The sequence below is a fragment of the Sceloporus occidentalis genome, unplaced genomic scaffold, assembly GCF_023333645.1.
Source record: "Sceloporus occidentalis isolate IW3139 unplaced genomic scaffold, rSceOcc1.0.p SCAF_1, whole genome shotgun sequence".
In the NCBI taxonomy this organism is placed as follows: domain Eukaryota; kingdom Metazoa; phylum Chordata; class Lepidosauria; order Squamata; family Phrynosomatidae; genus Sceloporus; species Sceloporus occidentalis.
Window position 1 is genome coordinate 132495788 of NW_028316981.1, and position 15709 is coordinate 132511496.

General features: G+C 40.5%; 1 protein-coding gene across 1 annotated transcript in view; it reads left to right on the forward strand.

Moving 5' to 3' along the window:
• The window catches only part of GRB2 (growth factor receptor bound protein 2), a 63171-nt gene that overhangs the window by 26718 nt on the left and 20744 nt on the right, over positions 1–15709 (forward strand). The window lies entirely within an intron of this gene.

Genomic DNA, 15709 nt, shown 5'->3' on the forward strand with positions numbered 1-15709 from the left:
TTTAAATGGAATCACTTTTCCTGTATTTTGAATGCATCACTCCATGTCTCAGTCTCTGGAGCACTAGAAAACAAACTTGCTCTTTCTTCAATATGACACCCCTTCAAATACTTATACAGGGCTGTCATGTCACCTCTTAACCGTTTCTTCTGCGCACTAAATATACCGTGCTCCCTAAGATGCTCCTATAGACCATGGTTTCCAGACCTTTCACCTTATGATTACCTTCCTCTGGACATGTGTAAGCTTGTCAATAGTCTTTTTGAATTGTGGTGCCCAGAACTGGACACAGTATTCCAGGTGAGATCTGACCAAAGCAGAATAGAGCTGTACTATCACTTCTCTCGATCTAGACACTGTACTTCTATTGATGCAGCGAATCACACTGACTTTTTTAAGCTACGGCATCACACTGGTGGCTTATGTTCATCTTGTGATCTACTGAGACTCCTGGATCCCTTCATGTGCACTGTTGTTCAGCCAGGTGTCCCCATCCTACATCTGTGCATTTCATTTTTTCTTTCTAAGTGTAGTACCTTACATTTCTCCCTACTGAAATTCATTTTGTTAATTTTGGCCTTGCTCTCCAGTCTGATAAGGTTGTTTTACATTCTGGTCCTGTCCTCTGAGGTACTGGCAATACGGTTCTATGTTCTGTTTCTCCAGCTGTGCCACCAAAATGTAACCCCTTCATGAATAAGCTTTTGTGGTCTTTCCCTAAGTAGTACTAATATTGGTGTGTGAGGGAAGGAATGACATTTGTCTCTTAAAACCAGAAACTGGGCATTAACAATTTCTTTTGTAATGTCTTAATAAAGCATTGTTTCATTTCCATATTGCTTAGACACCTTTGAAAGGCTGGTTAAATATTGTGTGACTTACAAATATTTACTCTGCAACAAATGAGTATGATTTATAAAACTACAGTATAGTAGTTTTCCAATCAAAGGCCCTAGCTTGGGATTTGTATTATTCATATAATTGTCTCTTAGGTGTCTTGGAGTTGTGGGGAAAGTAGGAGAATGAAATGAGAGAGGTTTGAACAGAGACAGAATGATTTGGGGACAAAGCATGCAGCAAAACTGTTCACAGTTTGCTAGATTACCCTGATACCTTTATTGTTCACAGTATAGTGACACTGTGAAAAGAAAAGAACCAGTACATGTAGGCCAGCAATTCACAATTTTTTCTCTGCACAATCCCCTAGAACAGGCACCTTTGGCTTTTGTTTCTGCTTTGGGACCAGAAACAGGCTATGATGGGGTCTTAACTTGGCCTTCTCCCTTTTCCTTCATGTTCTTTTCTATCTCCCATATCCTTTCTTTTTCTTTTACCGTATATGTGTGCATGAGAGCCAGCATGGTGAAGTGGTTTGAGTGTTGGACTACAACTGTGGAAACCAGGGTTTGCTTCGTTGCTCAGACGTGGAAACCCACTGGATGATCTTGGGCAAGTCACACATTCTCAGCCTCCCAACACCCTATGATAGGTTCACCTTAAGGTCACCATAAGTCAGAAGTGACTTGAAGGCACACAACGTCAAGATAGGGCATATGAGTGTGAAGATGGTAGTGATTTCCTGACAACATTGAGGAAGCTTCAAACATTAGAATAATAGAATCATAGAGTTGGAAGATACAAGGGCCACCCAGTCCAACCCCCTGCCATACCGTCAAAGCTCTCTCAACATACTGTAGTCATAATCCACCAGAAGGCTACTTTTGAGAAATTCAAATGTCAGACAGTTCCTGGTAGCTGCCATGCATTAGTTAAGAATGTCATTTTAACAAATCTAAGTCTCTATTCTTGTCTTACATTCCAGTATTCAGAACCAATAATATATTATTTATTTGAAGACTATTGAATTATTAGTGTAAATGTTGGAAGAAGAAACTTGTAACTGGCTAGAATGATATCAGTACTAAAGATGACAAACATGTACTATGAAAAAGTGAATATGAAAATTACTATATATATTTTTAATGCAAGAGAAGAGAAACTGAAATTTCCATGGAAAAGTTTAGTGTAGTTGCTTTGTATCAAGTATTGCAATTGGGAAACATGGCAAGTAACTTTCTTAACTTATGTAATTATTACATGTGTAACAATTTCTTGGGAGTTCATCTGCAACCTAACTGAATCGGGGGCAACTGAAGTAACATTGTGTTGTGACTTTTTGTTTTCATACCACAGAACGTTTCTTTGCAGACTTTGATGGATCTTATTCTAGTACCATTTGTGATCCTCTTTGTGTTTTCTTCTGAGTGAGTGGTTTGGTTTGCCTGAGTATTCCCTTTATATGATCCGGTTCTAATTTTCCTTAATTTCTGCAATAAATGCATTTCCAATCCTGAATGTAATTTGTGCTTTTCATGAGGCAGCCTTCCTATGTAGGCTGTTTAAAAATGCCTCCAAGTGTTGTTTCATCCAGATAGCATGTGCTGGCTTGTTGTGGGGATGGATTCACAGTGGGAGCATCTCTGCATGACAAGACGACCACCACACAGGAAGACTTTAATGTAACTCCTGCAGGGCCTCCAGGTCATGAGAAAGGGTCCTAAGAGATGGAAGTGGAAAGCTTGAAGCTAGATAGCATGTGCACAAACATAAAAGTACAAAACTAGGATAAAGAAGCTCATGTAAGGATGGATACTAAATCTTACTTCTTGTCACCATCCTCTTAATCAGTTTATATACCGTAAAGTTTGCAAATGGAATGTGAATGAGAGCTTTGTGGATAAATAAGGCGTCTTGTGATAGAAAGCGCTTGCTCTGGCAGAGCACTTAACTGTAACTCTCATAACTTGTATCCTTGTTTTTAATCATAGAATCATAAAGTTGGAAGATAGCGCAAAGGGCATCCAGTCCAACCCCCTGCCATGCAGGAAATCTCAATCAAAGCATCCCCGACAGATGGCCATCCAGCCTCTGTTTAAAGACCTCCAAGGAGGGAGATTCCACCACACTCTGAGGGAGTGTGTTCCACTGTCAAACAGCCCTTACATGGAGTGAATTGTTCCTTGATTTGCCCTCCAGAGTAGTCACTTTTATTTTTCTGTCATTGATGGATTTAGAAAACAATATGCCCATCTTAATCAAAGTCCATAAAACACATAGACCTGTTATGGTGAATCATAAATGTCCCTTTGGAACACGCTGCCCATAGAGCTCCGCTCGGCCACCTCCCTGGCCCAATTCAAAAAGGATCTGAAGACCTTCCTTTTTGGCAACGCATTCCCCGACTAAGTTGTCCTACGGACCTCCTTCCTCCTCACTGGCAAGAGGATCGGCTAACTCGGGGCTTTTCTGTTTTTTATTGTAATGTTTTTAATGGTGTGTAATGTTTTTAAAATGTTGTAAACCGCCCTGATCTGAGGAAGGGCGGTATATAAATAAAATTTTTATTATTATTATTATAAGACAGTCTGCAGCCTGGCTGTGGCTAAAATCGGACCATTGCTCCCATTGACCTACATTTCAGATGGATTTTGTTTAGTGAAAGCTGTTACCGACTCTTTTGAAAGCTTCCTTTGCTGTAATATTGTAGATAGCCCTAGGTCTCAATTGCTTTTGGACATGAAGCAAAAAATGAACACGATTGGCTATATTTATATCCCCAATTAATATTGTCTCAGTATTGATTCTGTGATGAGGGAGGAAGTGAGCAAGTTCCCAGAGAATGTCAGAGAGGACATGAAGACATTGAAACACTACTCTGTATTTAACTGCTTGGAGCACTGCTAGGTTTTGGCAACCATCTTATTAAAATCCAGCAATGTGCTTTCATAAGAATAAGCCATGTAACCTCAGCACTATTTTACGCTAGGGGTAAATGGATTTTGGCATTGTCATCTGTGGCAGATTTTATGAGATGGTGCTGAAAAGTTCTTGGCCTGACCCACTTCCCAGAATCTGAACATAATTACTGTAGCTTGAAATTATGTTCTTTTGTATTATAAATTGCCAAGTTGCAGCATCATAGCTCTAATTTCTGATTTTTTTCAGATAATTGATAGAACCATATCAACAAATAATATGAAATGTTCAAATGTTGAACTCCTGGCCATCATGAAGTTCTTGTTTCTTTAGAACAGCGGTTCCCAACTTTTGTTGAGCCGCGACCCCCATACGCCTGTAAGTCCTGCCTGGCAGCCCCCCTGATTTACTGGAAGGCCAGGAAGGGGCTGGATTTCCGGCTGCCTACAAGTCCCAGAAGTCCCACCCCTTCCCGGCCCCCTGATTTGTTGGGAAACCAGAAAGGGATGGGACTTCCAGGTGCCTTCAAGTCCCAGCGGCCTTTGTGGCCGGAAGTCCCACCCCTTTCCGACCTCCCAACCAATCAGGGAGGCTGCCAGCCAGAAGAAGAGGTGAGACCTCCGGCCGCAAAGGCCAGTGGAGGCTCCTCCTCCTCCTCTTCTTCACCTCTCCTCCTCCTCCAGCACCGTCCAGGCCTCCTCTGGCCTGCCACAGTAGCAGTAGTGCTGTCAGTGGTGGCAGCAGCCTCGTGGGAAAGGAGGAGAAGTGGGAGGAGGCGGCAGCCATATGGGGGAGAAGGAGAAGGGGGAATTGGAGAAGGGGGAGAAGGCGGTAGCGGTAGCTCCAGCCCTGTGTGAAGGTGGCAGCAGCCACAAGGAGGAGGAGGAGGAGGAGGCGGTGGCGGCAGGCCAGAGGAGGCCTGGCCACTTGGAGGCAGGGGGAGGGGGAGGGGCGAGTCCCAATCTGGTGACCCCCTGAGGAAGGGTCGATCGATCCCCAGATTGGGAACCCCTGCTTTAGAAGAAAACTCCAAAGGAAATCCATGAGTATATGATGCAAACAATAAGTGACAAGTACCCAATATAGCTGTGAAGAAGTGGTGTGCCAACTTTCACTGTGGAGATTTCAAGACCGAAGACGCAGCAAGGTCTGGGAGGCCTTCAACAGTTTCAGCTCTTGAAATCGTTGAGTGTGTTCATGACCTGATTTTGGAAGATTGGTAAATCCTAGTTAAAAACAATTGCTGAGACACTAGAGGTATCACAGGAGTACATTGAGTTTGTAGTTCATGTGCAGAAACTGTCAGCCAAGCGGGTGTCAAAATGTTTGAATACTGACCAGAAACTAAATCAAGTGGATACCTGCAAGTTGATTTTGCAACAATTTGAGCAATCTAGTGATTTATTTATTTATTTATTTATTTATTTATTTATTTATTTATTTATTTATTTATTTATTGGAAAGGACTCATCATTGTTGATGAAACATAGTTATATCACTGTGATCTGGAGACAGAACAGTCCTTGCAGTGATGGCACTCAGGTTCTTCATGGCCAAAGAAACTAAAGACTCAGCGGTCAGCAGGGAAAGTCATGTCCACAGTTTCTGACTATCTTCAGAAGGACCAAACAGTTAATTCAGAATACTACTTAACTTGTTGTGTCAATTAAAGGCGGCATTGAAGGAAAACCTGCAAGGGAAGCTGTGGAAAGGTGTTCTCTTTTTGCAGGAGAATAGAACAAATACTATGCCAATTACATCCCTCTAGTAAAAATATTACCCAAGAAATACTGTCTTGCCTGCTTCACAGATCTGTTGGTGAAATTAAATTTCATTTTAAAAAAGCAATTTCTTTTTAATCCCATATTGGGAAAAAGGCAGAATTTGAATTCAGTAAATTTTCATCTCAGCATAGACAGCAGCTAACGGAAAACTTGTCTTATAGGTATAGCTTAGTTTATATTTTAGCTCCAAAGTGTCAAATATAGAAAATTGAACAGAATTTTTTTCTTAGATCATCTTCTCTTAGACGTGGGATATGACCATTAAATGCATTACAAACTAAATTTATGTTATATATGCACATGCTGTTGCTGTATTTTAATCCATTCCCTGTCTTGATCCAGAGGGAGGGAGGGAGATGAGGATGAGGATGGTGCTTCTATACCATTGGAATTGGCTTTAACAAATTTCTTCAACTGTCTTTTTTAAAATATCATAATTAAGTCATTTTTCACTACTAACAACAATCCTTTTTTCATCCTCTTTATACTCTCTACACCAAACTTCGATGCTCCAGATGTTTTGGACTTTAACTCCCAGTATCCCTGAACATTGGCTATAATGGCTGAGGCTTCTGGAAGCTGACATTGAAAATACCTGGAGAAGCAAAGTTTGGAAACCATAGCACTATCTGGTTTTGGGGTTCTGTTGAACAACCCTCTTGTTAAAAGCATTTACACAAGGCAGTGCTTAGGCCTTTTTTCTTAAACTGCAGTTTTATTGTATTGTATACAATATGATCTCATGCTTGGATGCAAAATTAGAATTTAATGTAACTGCTGGTCACTCTGGGAGGGATATATGTCCATTTGATTTAAGGAAGAAGACTCTGAAATACTTTAGCATTTAAAATGGTAGCAGTATTACCAATAAAAGATACTTCAATGTATTCAATTGATCTTCCTACTTCTGTGAGGCAGCATATACTATTTCAGATTGATCAAACACAAAAGGATCTGGCAAAACATGTAGACTTGTTTGAGGAGTGGAGGGAGCTGCAAGCCTAAGGGTAAACCTTGAAAAGCAGCTTATTCTAAGAAATTGGCCTGTTATCTCTGTCAATATGTCTTGGAATGGAGTGATTAGACAAAACTCCAGCTGTGTATGTGTGAGACAGATTATAGTAATCATATTATTCTGATTTCGTTCTGTTAAGTGTTCTAGGTCTGTAAAGAGTTGTTTTGTTAACCCTTTCCTTAGTAGCTGCAAGAAGGGAAATGACCCAGTTAGGACATGCTTGTTTGTTTGTTTTTTAAATGGACATTCAGGTAAATCTTGCACATTTTGGAAGCTCATATTTACTAAGTTTAAGGTATTTGTGTTCTAATTTCTGTTGGCCAAAAAGCCTTGAAAAAATATATTTTGAGAGCCTAGTAGTTAATTTTGAGGCGTGCTAAACATCTGGTCTTTGAAACATTCCTGAAACCTAAATATTGAAATCTCACTTTTAACTTGTGTGTTTTAAAACCTCATTCTACAAAACCTTTGTAGTTTGAGCCTGAATATTAAAATAATCCATAGAAATGACTGTGAATGTGGCAACTTCTAGACACATAAGTGTAAATGATTTTTGTTTGAATTAGTTCATAATGCAAGTTTTAGAACTGTACTGTACAATATTTCCTTTAGAGAATCATAGATGAGAAATTAAAAGACAAAGGAGCTTCCAAATTGGCATTCTAGGGTGCTCATCTTACCCCATTTTCTATAAACATGTGCAATGGAATGAGGAATAAAGAGAAGCGAGTTGAAGAGAATGCCGGTTAATGTTTGAATACATGTTTTCCTGTTCTTAGTGGATGAAGTATAAGAATCATTGTGTTATCCTAAGATGATTGTGAATAAAATGTCAGCTGAAGTACTTATTCTCCTTGCATCTATTTTATTTTGAAGGATCCTTAATAATCAAGAATGACTTTCTTCATTGTTTTAAAATGTATTAAAGCTAATTATTCTGATCTTCTGAGCCAGCATCGCATAGTGGTGTGAGCATTGGACAACAACTCTGGAGATCAAAGTTTGATTCCCAGCTGGGCTGTGAAACCAACTGGGTGACCTTGGGTAAGACATATGCTCTCAGCCTCAGGGGAAAGCAATGACAAACCTTCTCTGTACAAATCTTGCCAAGGAAATAGGTTTGCCTTCGGGTCGCCCTAAGTTGGAAATGACATTCCAACTTACATTTTAAACAGATCTAAGCCATGTTGATGAAGGTTTTAAAAAGTTGCATTTAATGGCAATAAGTGGCAAAATATAAAGTATTACATAAGCTGCTGTTGGTTACTGGCTTTGTGACTTCTCTAAGGGGAAGATAGAATCACAGAATTGTAGAGTTGGAAGAGACCTCAAGGGCCTTCCAAGTCCAACCCCTTGCCATTCAGGAATACATTGTCAAAGTAATCAAAGTACCCCCCCCCCCCCCAAGATGGCTATCAATCCTTTGTTTAAAAACCTCCAAAGAAGAAGACTCCACCATTTTCCAAGGGAGTGTGTTCCATTGTCAAACAGCTCTTACTGTCAGGAAGTTCATAGTGTTCAGGTGGATCTCTTTTTCTGCAGTTAATGAATTCATTGCTCTGGGTCCTGTTCTCTGGAGCTTCAGGAAAGAACTTTTCTCTATCTTCAGTATGAGATCCCTTCAGATATTTAAACAGCGCTCTATTATTATTAGTATTAGTATTAGTATTAGTATTATTATATCCCACCCTTCTCCCAATACTGGGAATCAGGGCAGCTTACAACATTAAAAAACAGTGCAGTTAAAAGCATACAAAAATAGTACATTAAAAGAGAATTAAATTACTGCAATGATTAGAACAAATTACATGTTAAATTAGGCAATAATTCAAAACGATAAAAATGTTTAAAACACATTAAAACAATATAACACCCTGGCCCATTCTTTAAAAGCTTTCTGTTTTGAATGGCTGTCTGAAGAGGAATGCCTTCGCCTGTCATATCACCTCTTAACCTCTTCTCCAGGCTAAACATACCCAGCTCCCTAAATTGCTCCTCATAAGGCATGGTTTCCAGACCTTTCACCATTTTGGTTGCCCTGTTCTGGATACTCTGACTTCTCAACATCCTTTGAATTGAGGTGTCCAGAACTGGACACAGTATTCTGGGTGAGGCCTGACCAAAGCAGAATAGAATGGCACTATTATTTCCCTTGATCTAGACACTATACTTCCATTGAGTCTAGCTGGAGAGGATTGGGATTACAGTAAAGGGCACAGATTATATTCAGTAGATAAAATGTGCTTCTCATGGCTGTTCCCAGAAGATTATCACTTCATCAACTGTCATCTCACAGTTTATGTACTGTATTTCACACTTTATGCACTCTGATCCCACCCCACAATATAACTCCTAATATATCTGTGCCATTAATTTTGTACTCTATCAGTGCATTTGAAGAAGTGAAGAAGGTCATCCTAAATTATATCAGTCAGTCTCAAAGGTCTACATTCTCCATTCTCAGTCTACATTCTCTATGGCAACACCACCAACACTTCTTTTTTATGGAGTTCAGTTTGGCATACAGGATTCCCAAGATTTCTCTAAGCACATGGAAAATTAAACACTCCTGTTTGGAACATGGCACGTGCAGTCTTATCGTACAGAAATGCCCTTATATTGCTGTTTCTCGGTGTCCATATTGGACGAGTGTTAATTCTCGATTTGGTTTCAGGTATATACAGGTTGTGGTGATGGTGCTTTGTTTGAAGTTCATATGATCTTACTGCTAATTCTCCACATTGTTATTTTTTATCTATTTTATTTGTATGCTGTCTTTCTTCCAGAGTGGGACTCATGGTCTGGTGAATAGAAATGGTAGTCCCCTGGTAATTTTAGGGGAGGGGGAGGTAAGATAAATATTTTCTGGTTATCAAACCTGGGAAAGCTAAATAATGAGTTTTAAACAGCATCATCTTTTTGATACATAATAATGAGTACACTTGTGCACAGGAAGTTTTTTCAGTAGATAATATATGGTAATAAAGATCTGTTCTTTCATTATTCATTAGATGGCTTCTTTGACAGTCAATTTTGCTTTCACTTTTGAACCATGAACCAAAAATTCCTGCGATACCAAATTATTAAATAGCATTATACTGACAGATTATTTTTTCTCTTTCAAGAATTAACTTGTTGGAACACATCTTTAAGAGTCAGGACTGAATCTATTGATCTTAAATTATGCTAACATGTCATATTACTTTTTGTGGACATTGGAAGATAATTCAGCGCTATGTGTTCTGAAGACTGTTTTATGCATGCCTGAATAAAATGTAGTGCATTCTTGAGTCATGGTGGCGAGAGTCTCCAACTAGTCTCTACTGCTTGACTCTTGTACCATGCTAAGACAAGGGTAATAAAATAACAACAAAAACTCCAGCTTTAAAGTACCATTTTCAGTGATTTGGCTTTCTCTGTAATCAAAATGTCCCCCCTCAGACTGGTGAGCCTCTTAATACCTCAACATATAAACAGGCCCATCTATAACTCCTTGTTGACTCCTATGTGTAGGCACACAAAGCATTTATTTCTAACATTTACAAACGACTAGTAGGACCCATGTGCATAAATACTCTAAAGGTACCAGATTCCACTTGTTCTTGGAAATTAAGCGGGGTTGACTCTGGTTAGTACTTCAGTGGGAGACCACCAACAAATATCTGGTGCTGCAGGCTATACAGTCAGCCCTTGGTATCCGTGGGGGATACGTTCTGGACCCCTACGCAGATACCAAAATCCATGTATATTCAAATTCCCTCCTGGGCAGGGCAAAAGGGGGCGTGTCCTGCTTGGAGGAGGCATGTCCTGGCCATTTCATGTCCTCCCTTGGGCACGGGTCCCTCTGGCTGCAGTGGCACCACCATTTTTGTGTCTCTGGAGGGCAGAAGGAGCCACAGGCGGGGAAGCCGGGAGGGGAGGAAGGAGAGATCCCTGGGCACGGAGGGAGTGAGGGAGTCCAGAGAGGCGGAGGAGGAGGAGAAAAGGAAGGCAAGAAGGAAGGAGGGATGGTGGGGACTCTGCTCACCTCTTTGCAGGAGGGAGGGACGGGGTGTCTCCATCTGGGGACTAGGATTTATGGCTGGGGGGGGCAAGTAACTGACTGACCAAGCCAGTCTAGCCCAGACCCTGCCTGGCCAGAACCAAGAGGAGGGAGAGAGGAAGAGCAGAGCGCTCCTTCTGCCCACCCCCTTTCATTCCCCACTCCGCCGCCAGGCCAGAGGGCAGTGGCAGGGCAGGCTTCTGACCAAGGCAGGTGAGCCAGTGCGCACCCATGCTGAGAAGCACTCACTTGCTCTGAATGCTGCCTACGCTTTCCTCTCTCACCTGCTCCACACCTGCTCCTTCTGGAGCCACTAGGTCACCATCCCTCCCTCCTTCCTCTTCCTCCACTTCTCATCTTTGGGCACCCAGGAAGCAGAGGAGCCCAGCACCCAGATTCCCTCTGGAGCCACCTTGCCATAATGGCAGTACGGTTTGCCATTTGCGATGCTTGAATCCGTGGATGGCAAGTCCACAGATAAGGAGGGCCCACTGTATTTCAGGGGAAGGAGTGGGCAAAATCACCTCAGAGTATTCCTTACCTAAGAAAACATAATGAAGTTCGTGAGGTCACCATAAGCTGACAGGCTTTGCAGGCATATACATGCATTGAGGTCCATGTCATATTGCTTTGTGAAAGAGTTTTTATTGTAAATTTAAGTGGCTTTTAATTCATTGTTTTTCTTTGGGAAGGCAACAGCCTTATGTATCCTTGTGCAAATTTTCTAATTGTTCTGGCATCAAACTAACTTAAAAACAAAACAAGCCAGTTGCTTAACCTCTTACAAATAGAACCTTTGTACAAATTTGGTTTGTTGTAGGCCTAAGAGACTGTTGTGCTTTTACTATAGGTAGGTGCAGGTTGCTGGTAAGTGTTGCTTGGAGATGAAGCAACATCATAGATGAGTATAAATCTATCATTGTTTAAAGAATAAGTGTAAAGTACAGAGGATAAATACAACAAAACTAAAGTATATATGTAAGCTATAGTGTGAACACAGGATTTCACATGACCAGAGAAAGCAGTGTTTTAGGATTACTACATCTGCTTAACTGGACCATTAACTAACCAGAGACTGATTTACTCTGTGCCCTGTAAAATGCTGTATTCCTCACTTTTAAATGGAGATTAAGTTTGATATAAGGAAGGATGTTCTGTCTTCTGTTTCCGTGATAACATCCTGAATACTACAGTTATAAAAGACTGGTGGGCTCAAACCACTCAGTGCACTCTGTAAACTCTGTCTCTTCCTTAGTTAGAATGTTCAGCTTCCTCTTTTTGAGAAACTGTTAAGGGAGCTCTTTGAATTCAGTTTCCAGTTATGTTGAGGGCTGAGCTTCTTCATAGTAACAGGCATTAAAAACAATATGCAGAACTAGCAGGGGTAACTAAAAGGAATAGAAAGCAATTAACCAAGAAGATGGCTTGTTGCTTGGTATCTAAAAAAATTCAGGATTGTAAAGAGATAATAAAAATTATTCTCATACAATAATTGTTAATGTTTGATAATGTAATTTCCTTGTCTTTAATCAACCTTCTTAATTTTGTTCCAGATTATATTTAGTTTGTATACTAAAAATGAGAGAGGAAGCTACAAGGCGATTATATTACATTTAAGTCTAGATCACAGTTCAGAAAAGTCATTTGTTTCTGTGGTTTCTTATGAAGTTAAGAATTTATTTTTAAGTAAGCTGAGCACTTGATTTAACTCTCCTGTTAAGTCTGCTAGTGCAGAAGGGAACTACTTCCTTGGACATGTTTTTGTGACTTCTAGATTCCCCAATATATTTTGTGTTGCTAATATTTCCTTTTAGGTCTGTGGTTGTCAAACTGTGGGGTGGGATTCCAGTGGGGCACATGAGACTTGCTCAAGGGAGGGTGTGGGTGATAAATGGGAGTCCTTCCATTTATCAGAGGACCTCTTCCCAGACAACAAAGGGTTGAATAATGGGGGAAGAGATGCATTTTAATGAAGGCTTACATCACAAGTAATGACTCCCTGATTTTAAAAAGCCTCCTTGCAGAATGAGGCTTGAGTTTTGCCTTTGTCTGCCTTTGGAGGCTGTCTGCCCTGAGGCAGATCATAAGGAGCTGGTAGAACTGGACAGTGGAGTCCAGGCTTCCAGCTGTCTAGAAATATCAAGAACTACAAATCCCATCTGAGCTGTAGGTAAGGTTAGAAACCTGTACTAGTTAGTGGCGTTAGATTTCTGGTTTATTTTACTGGCTTGCCTGAAATGACTGTATTCTGTAATTTACATTCCTGGTCTTACATGTAGTGATATCCTGCTTGACGTCCTTAGTTAGAATAAAGCTTTTCTTCAAAGTACCATGCCTCGCTCATACTCTTTTTTCACATGCCTTAGCTTGCTAGTTATTTCCTAAGTTGGCAAGCGAAAGTATCTGCAGATCTCCCAGCAAAGTTCTGATGTGTTGCTAAAGGGGGGAGAAGATAATTCATCAGGTGGTGGCAGTTATCTGGAAAACATAGTCTCAAGGGATCCAATCCAGCAGGAGTAGCTTCTGTGTTCAAAGAACCATAACAAGATAGCAACAGTTGCTTTTATGCCCATAGAACACCATAACAGGGAAAGACTTGGGCCCTGGTCCCTCTTCTCCTCCCAAACCTTTTTTTGTCCTGGAGGGGAAGAGAAAGGCAAGGAGGGTGCTTGGAGCAGCTGCTTCTGTCTGAAGGAGGAGATGGAGATTGGTGGGGTTGATCTTGAGCCTTCCAGAAGGCAGTGTTTGGCAGTGCAGAAAACAGATCACTCAACCATGGATCACCACAGCACTGTTGTGGAGAAAAGTGTGATAAGAAATTATATTAAACCAGTATGCTTCCGTTGTTAAATAGGACTGTGGCAGGACAGCAGGACGGTGTGATAATGTCCTCCCCCCCTCCTCTCACACACAGTCAATCATACTCTTCTTTTTTAAATGTACCCACATATACATTTGTGTATACTTGGCTTATAGGAGCCAGCATGATGTAGTGGTTTGAGTATTGCACTATGACTCTGGAGACTAGGGTTGGATTCCCAGCTCAGCCACTGTGTGACCTTGGCTAAGTCACACTCTGTCAGCCTCAGAGGAAGGCAGTGGCCAACTACCTCTGAACAAATCTTGCCAAGATAGGTGCCTTAGGGTTGGAAACAACTTGAAGACACACAACAATATTATAAAGATGTTCAACAGTGCATATGATCTCTTATATTGATTCCAGATTAATACCAGTTACTTGTATGGTTCACCAGGCATTATGGCCAAAGTGCATGACATCACAGTAAGAGATAAGTTAGTTTGTGGCAGGGGCAAAATGCAGCCCTGAGGCTATTCTTCTAGACCTCAAACTCTCTAGACTTTCCATAGTGCCCCCTCCCCCAAATAAATTGCCTCTTCTGGAAGCTCTGCTGCCACCGCAAATTACAATTACAATTTTCAGTGAAGTACGTTTCTCTGAAGATTCCAGCCAAAGAAGCAGGTGAATCATCGGGAATATATTCTTCCAGAACATGGTCACATAGCCCGAAAAACCCACAAAAAACTACATATAGGTTTCCTTCAGTTGGCCAAGCTTTTTACACAGGAATTCTTAACAAGCTGTATTAGAGCTGTCAACATTGCTATACAGTTGTCCCTCCATATTTGCTAGGGTTAAGGGAACAAGACCCACGTGAATATGGAAAAACCACAAATAACAAAAACACCATGTTTTTACCTGAAGGACACCTCTCTAGGAATCTCTAGGTCCTCCAGTGCAACTCTGTGGTCAATGTCCAACATACACTGACCATAGAATGGCACTGGAGTAGCTACAAATGGTCTTTCAGTGCAACTTTTAGTTAAAGTTGACCACAGAGTTGCACTGGAGGACCTAGACAGTCCTAGAGAGAACATATTAATAAAATCCATGAATAATCAAAGCCGCAAATATCAAAGCCGCAAATATGGAGGGATGACTGTATAGCAATGAGAGGAATGACAAATTTGAAAGGAATGACAAATAAAATTTATTTGTAACAAAAGTGGAATCCTAAACCATCCTAGGTGTCTTAGGTTTTCTGCAAAAAAAAAAATTGCTGCGGAAAGGTATTCAACAGTCTTCTGGTGAGGGTTGAATAAAATGAGGGATTTTGTATAACTATTATGTTGAGGATTGTGTTTCTCAGTTTCGAATGCAGTACAGGTAATATCTCTCTTTTCTGAAATACTTGAGACCAGAAATGTTTTGGATTTCAGATTTTTATTTCTTTTTTATTTCTTTATTTTGGAATACCTGTATTTGCACATATGTACATAATGAGATATCTTGGAGATAGAATTCAAGTGTAAACACAACATTCACTTATGTTTTTTATACAATTTATACACCTACCCAGAAGGTAATTTTATACATTATTTTTAATAACTTTGTGCATGAAAAAGTTTGTGTATATTGAACCATCAGAAACCAAAAGTGTCACTATCTCATCCATCCATGAAAAAAAAATCTAGTTTTTGGAGAATTTTGGATTTTGGAAATCCAGATAAGGGAGACTCAACCTGCACCTCTGTAACGCCAGGATAGAGCTGAAGACATCTGAATGAAATGTAGTGTGCTTATTGAAGACTGCATTCCAAGACAACTCAAACCAAACCTTGTTTCCTGTTTCCGTTTTCAGAAGAGGAAGGAAAGAGCCAAAACGAATTTCAGTGTGACATCTGAAGTGAGGTTTTTTCAAACATTGCATTTTATTATTTGATCATGAAGCAAATATGAAATGGGTAGTTTTGTTCTTACTCCCTTGGACCTAGAACGTACTGTGAACCATACTGAGCTGATGTCTCATAACTAAACCATGTGTCTTTCTCCATCAGGGTGCAGAAGAGAAAATAAGAGATACCAGGTGATATCCTATCCTTCCCCTCCTCTCCTTGCAAGACAGCATATTCCGAGATAAATTTTCTAACCTCTTTGAATAGGGTGGGAGCTACAGTACTCCCTTATCTGGATAGTCTTCTAGTCAGGTTGCCATCACTGGTACATGCTCAGAACATGAACCAAATGCCAGATGAATCGTGGATTTGTCAAGAACTGGAAATGAGTTTCCTACCTCTATAAAAGCAATTAGA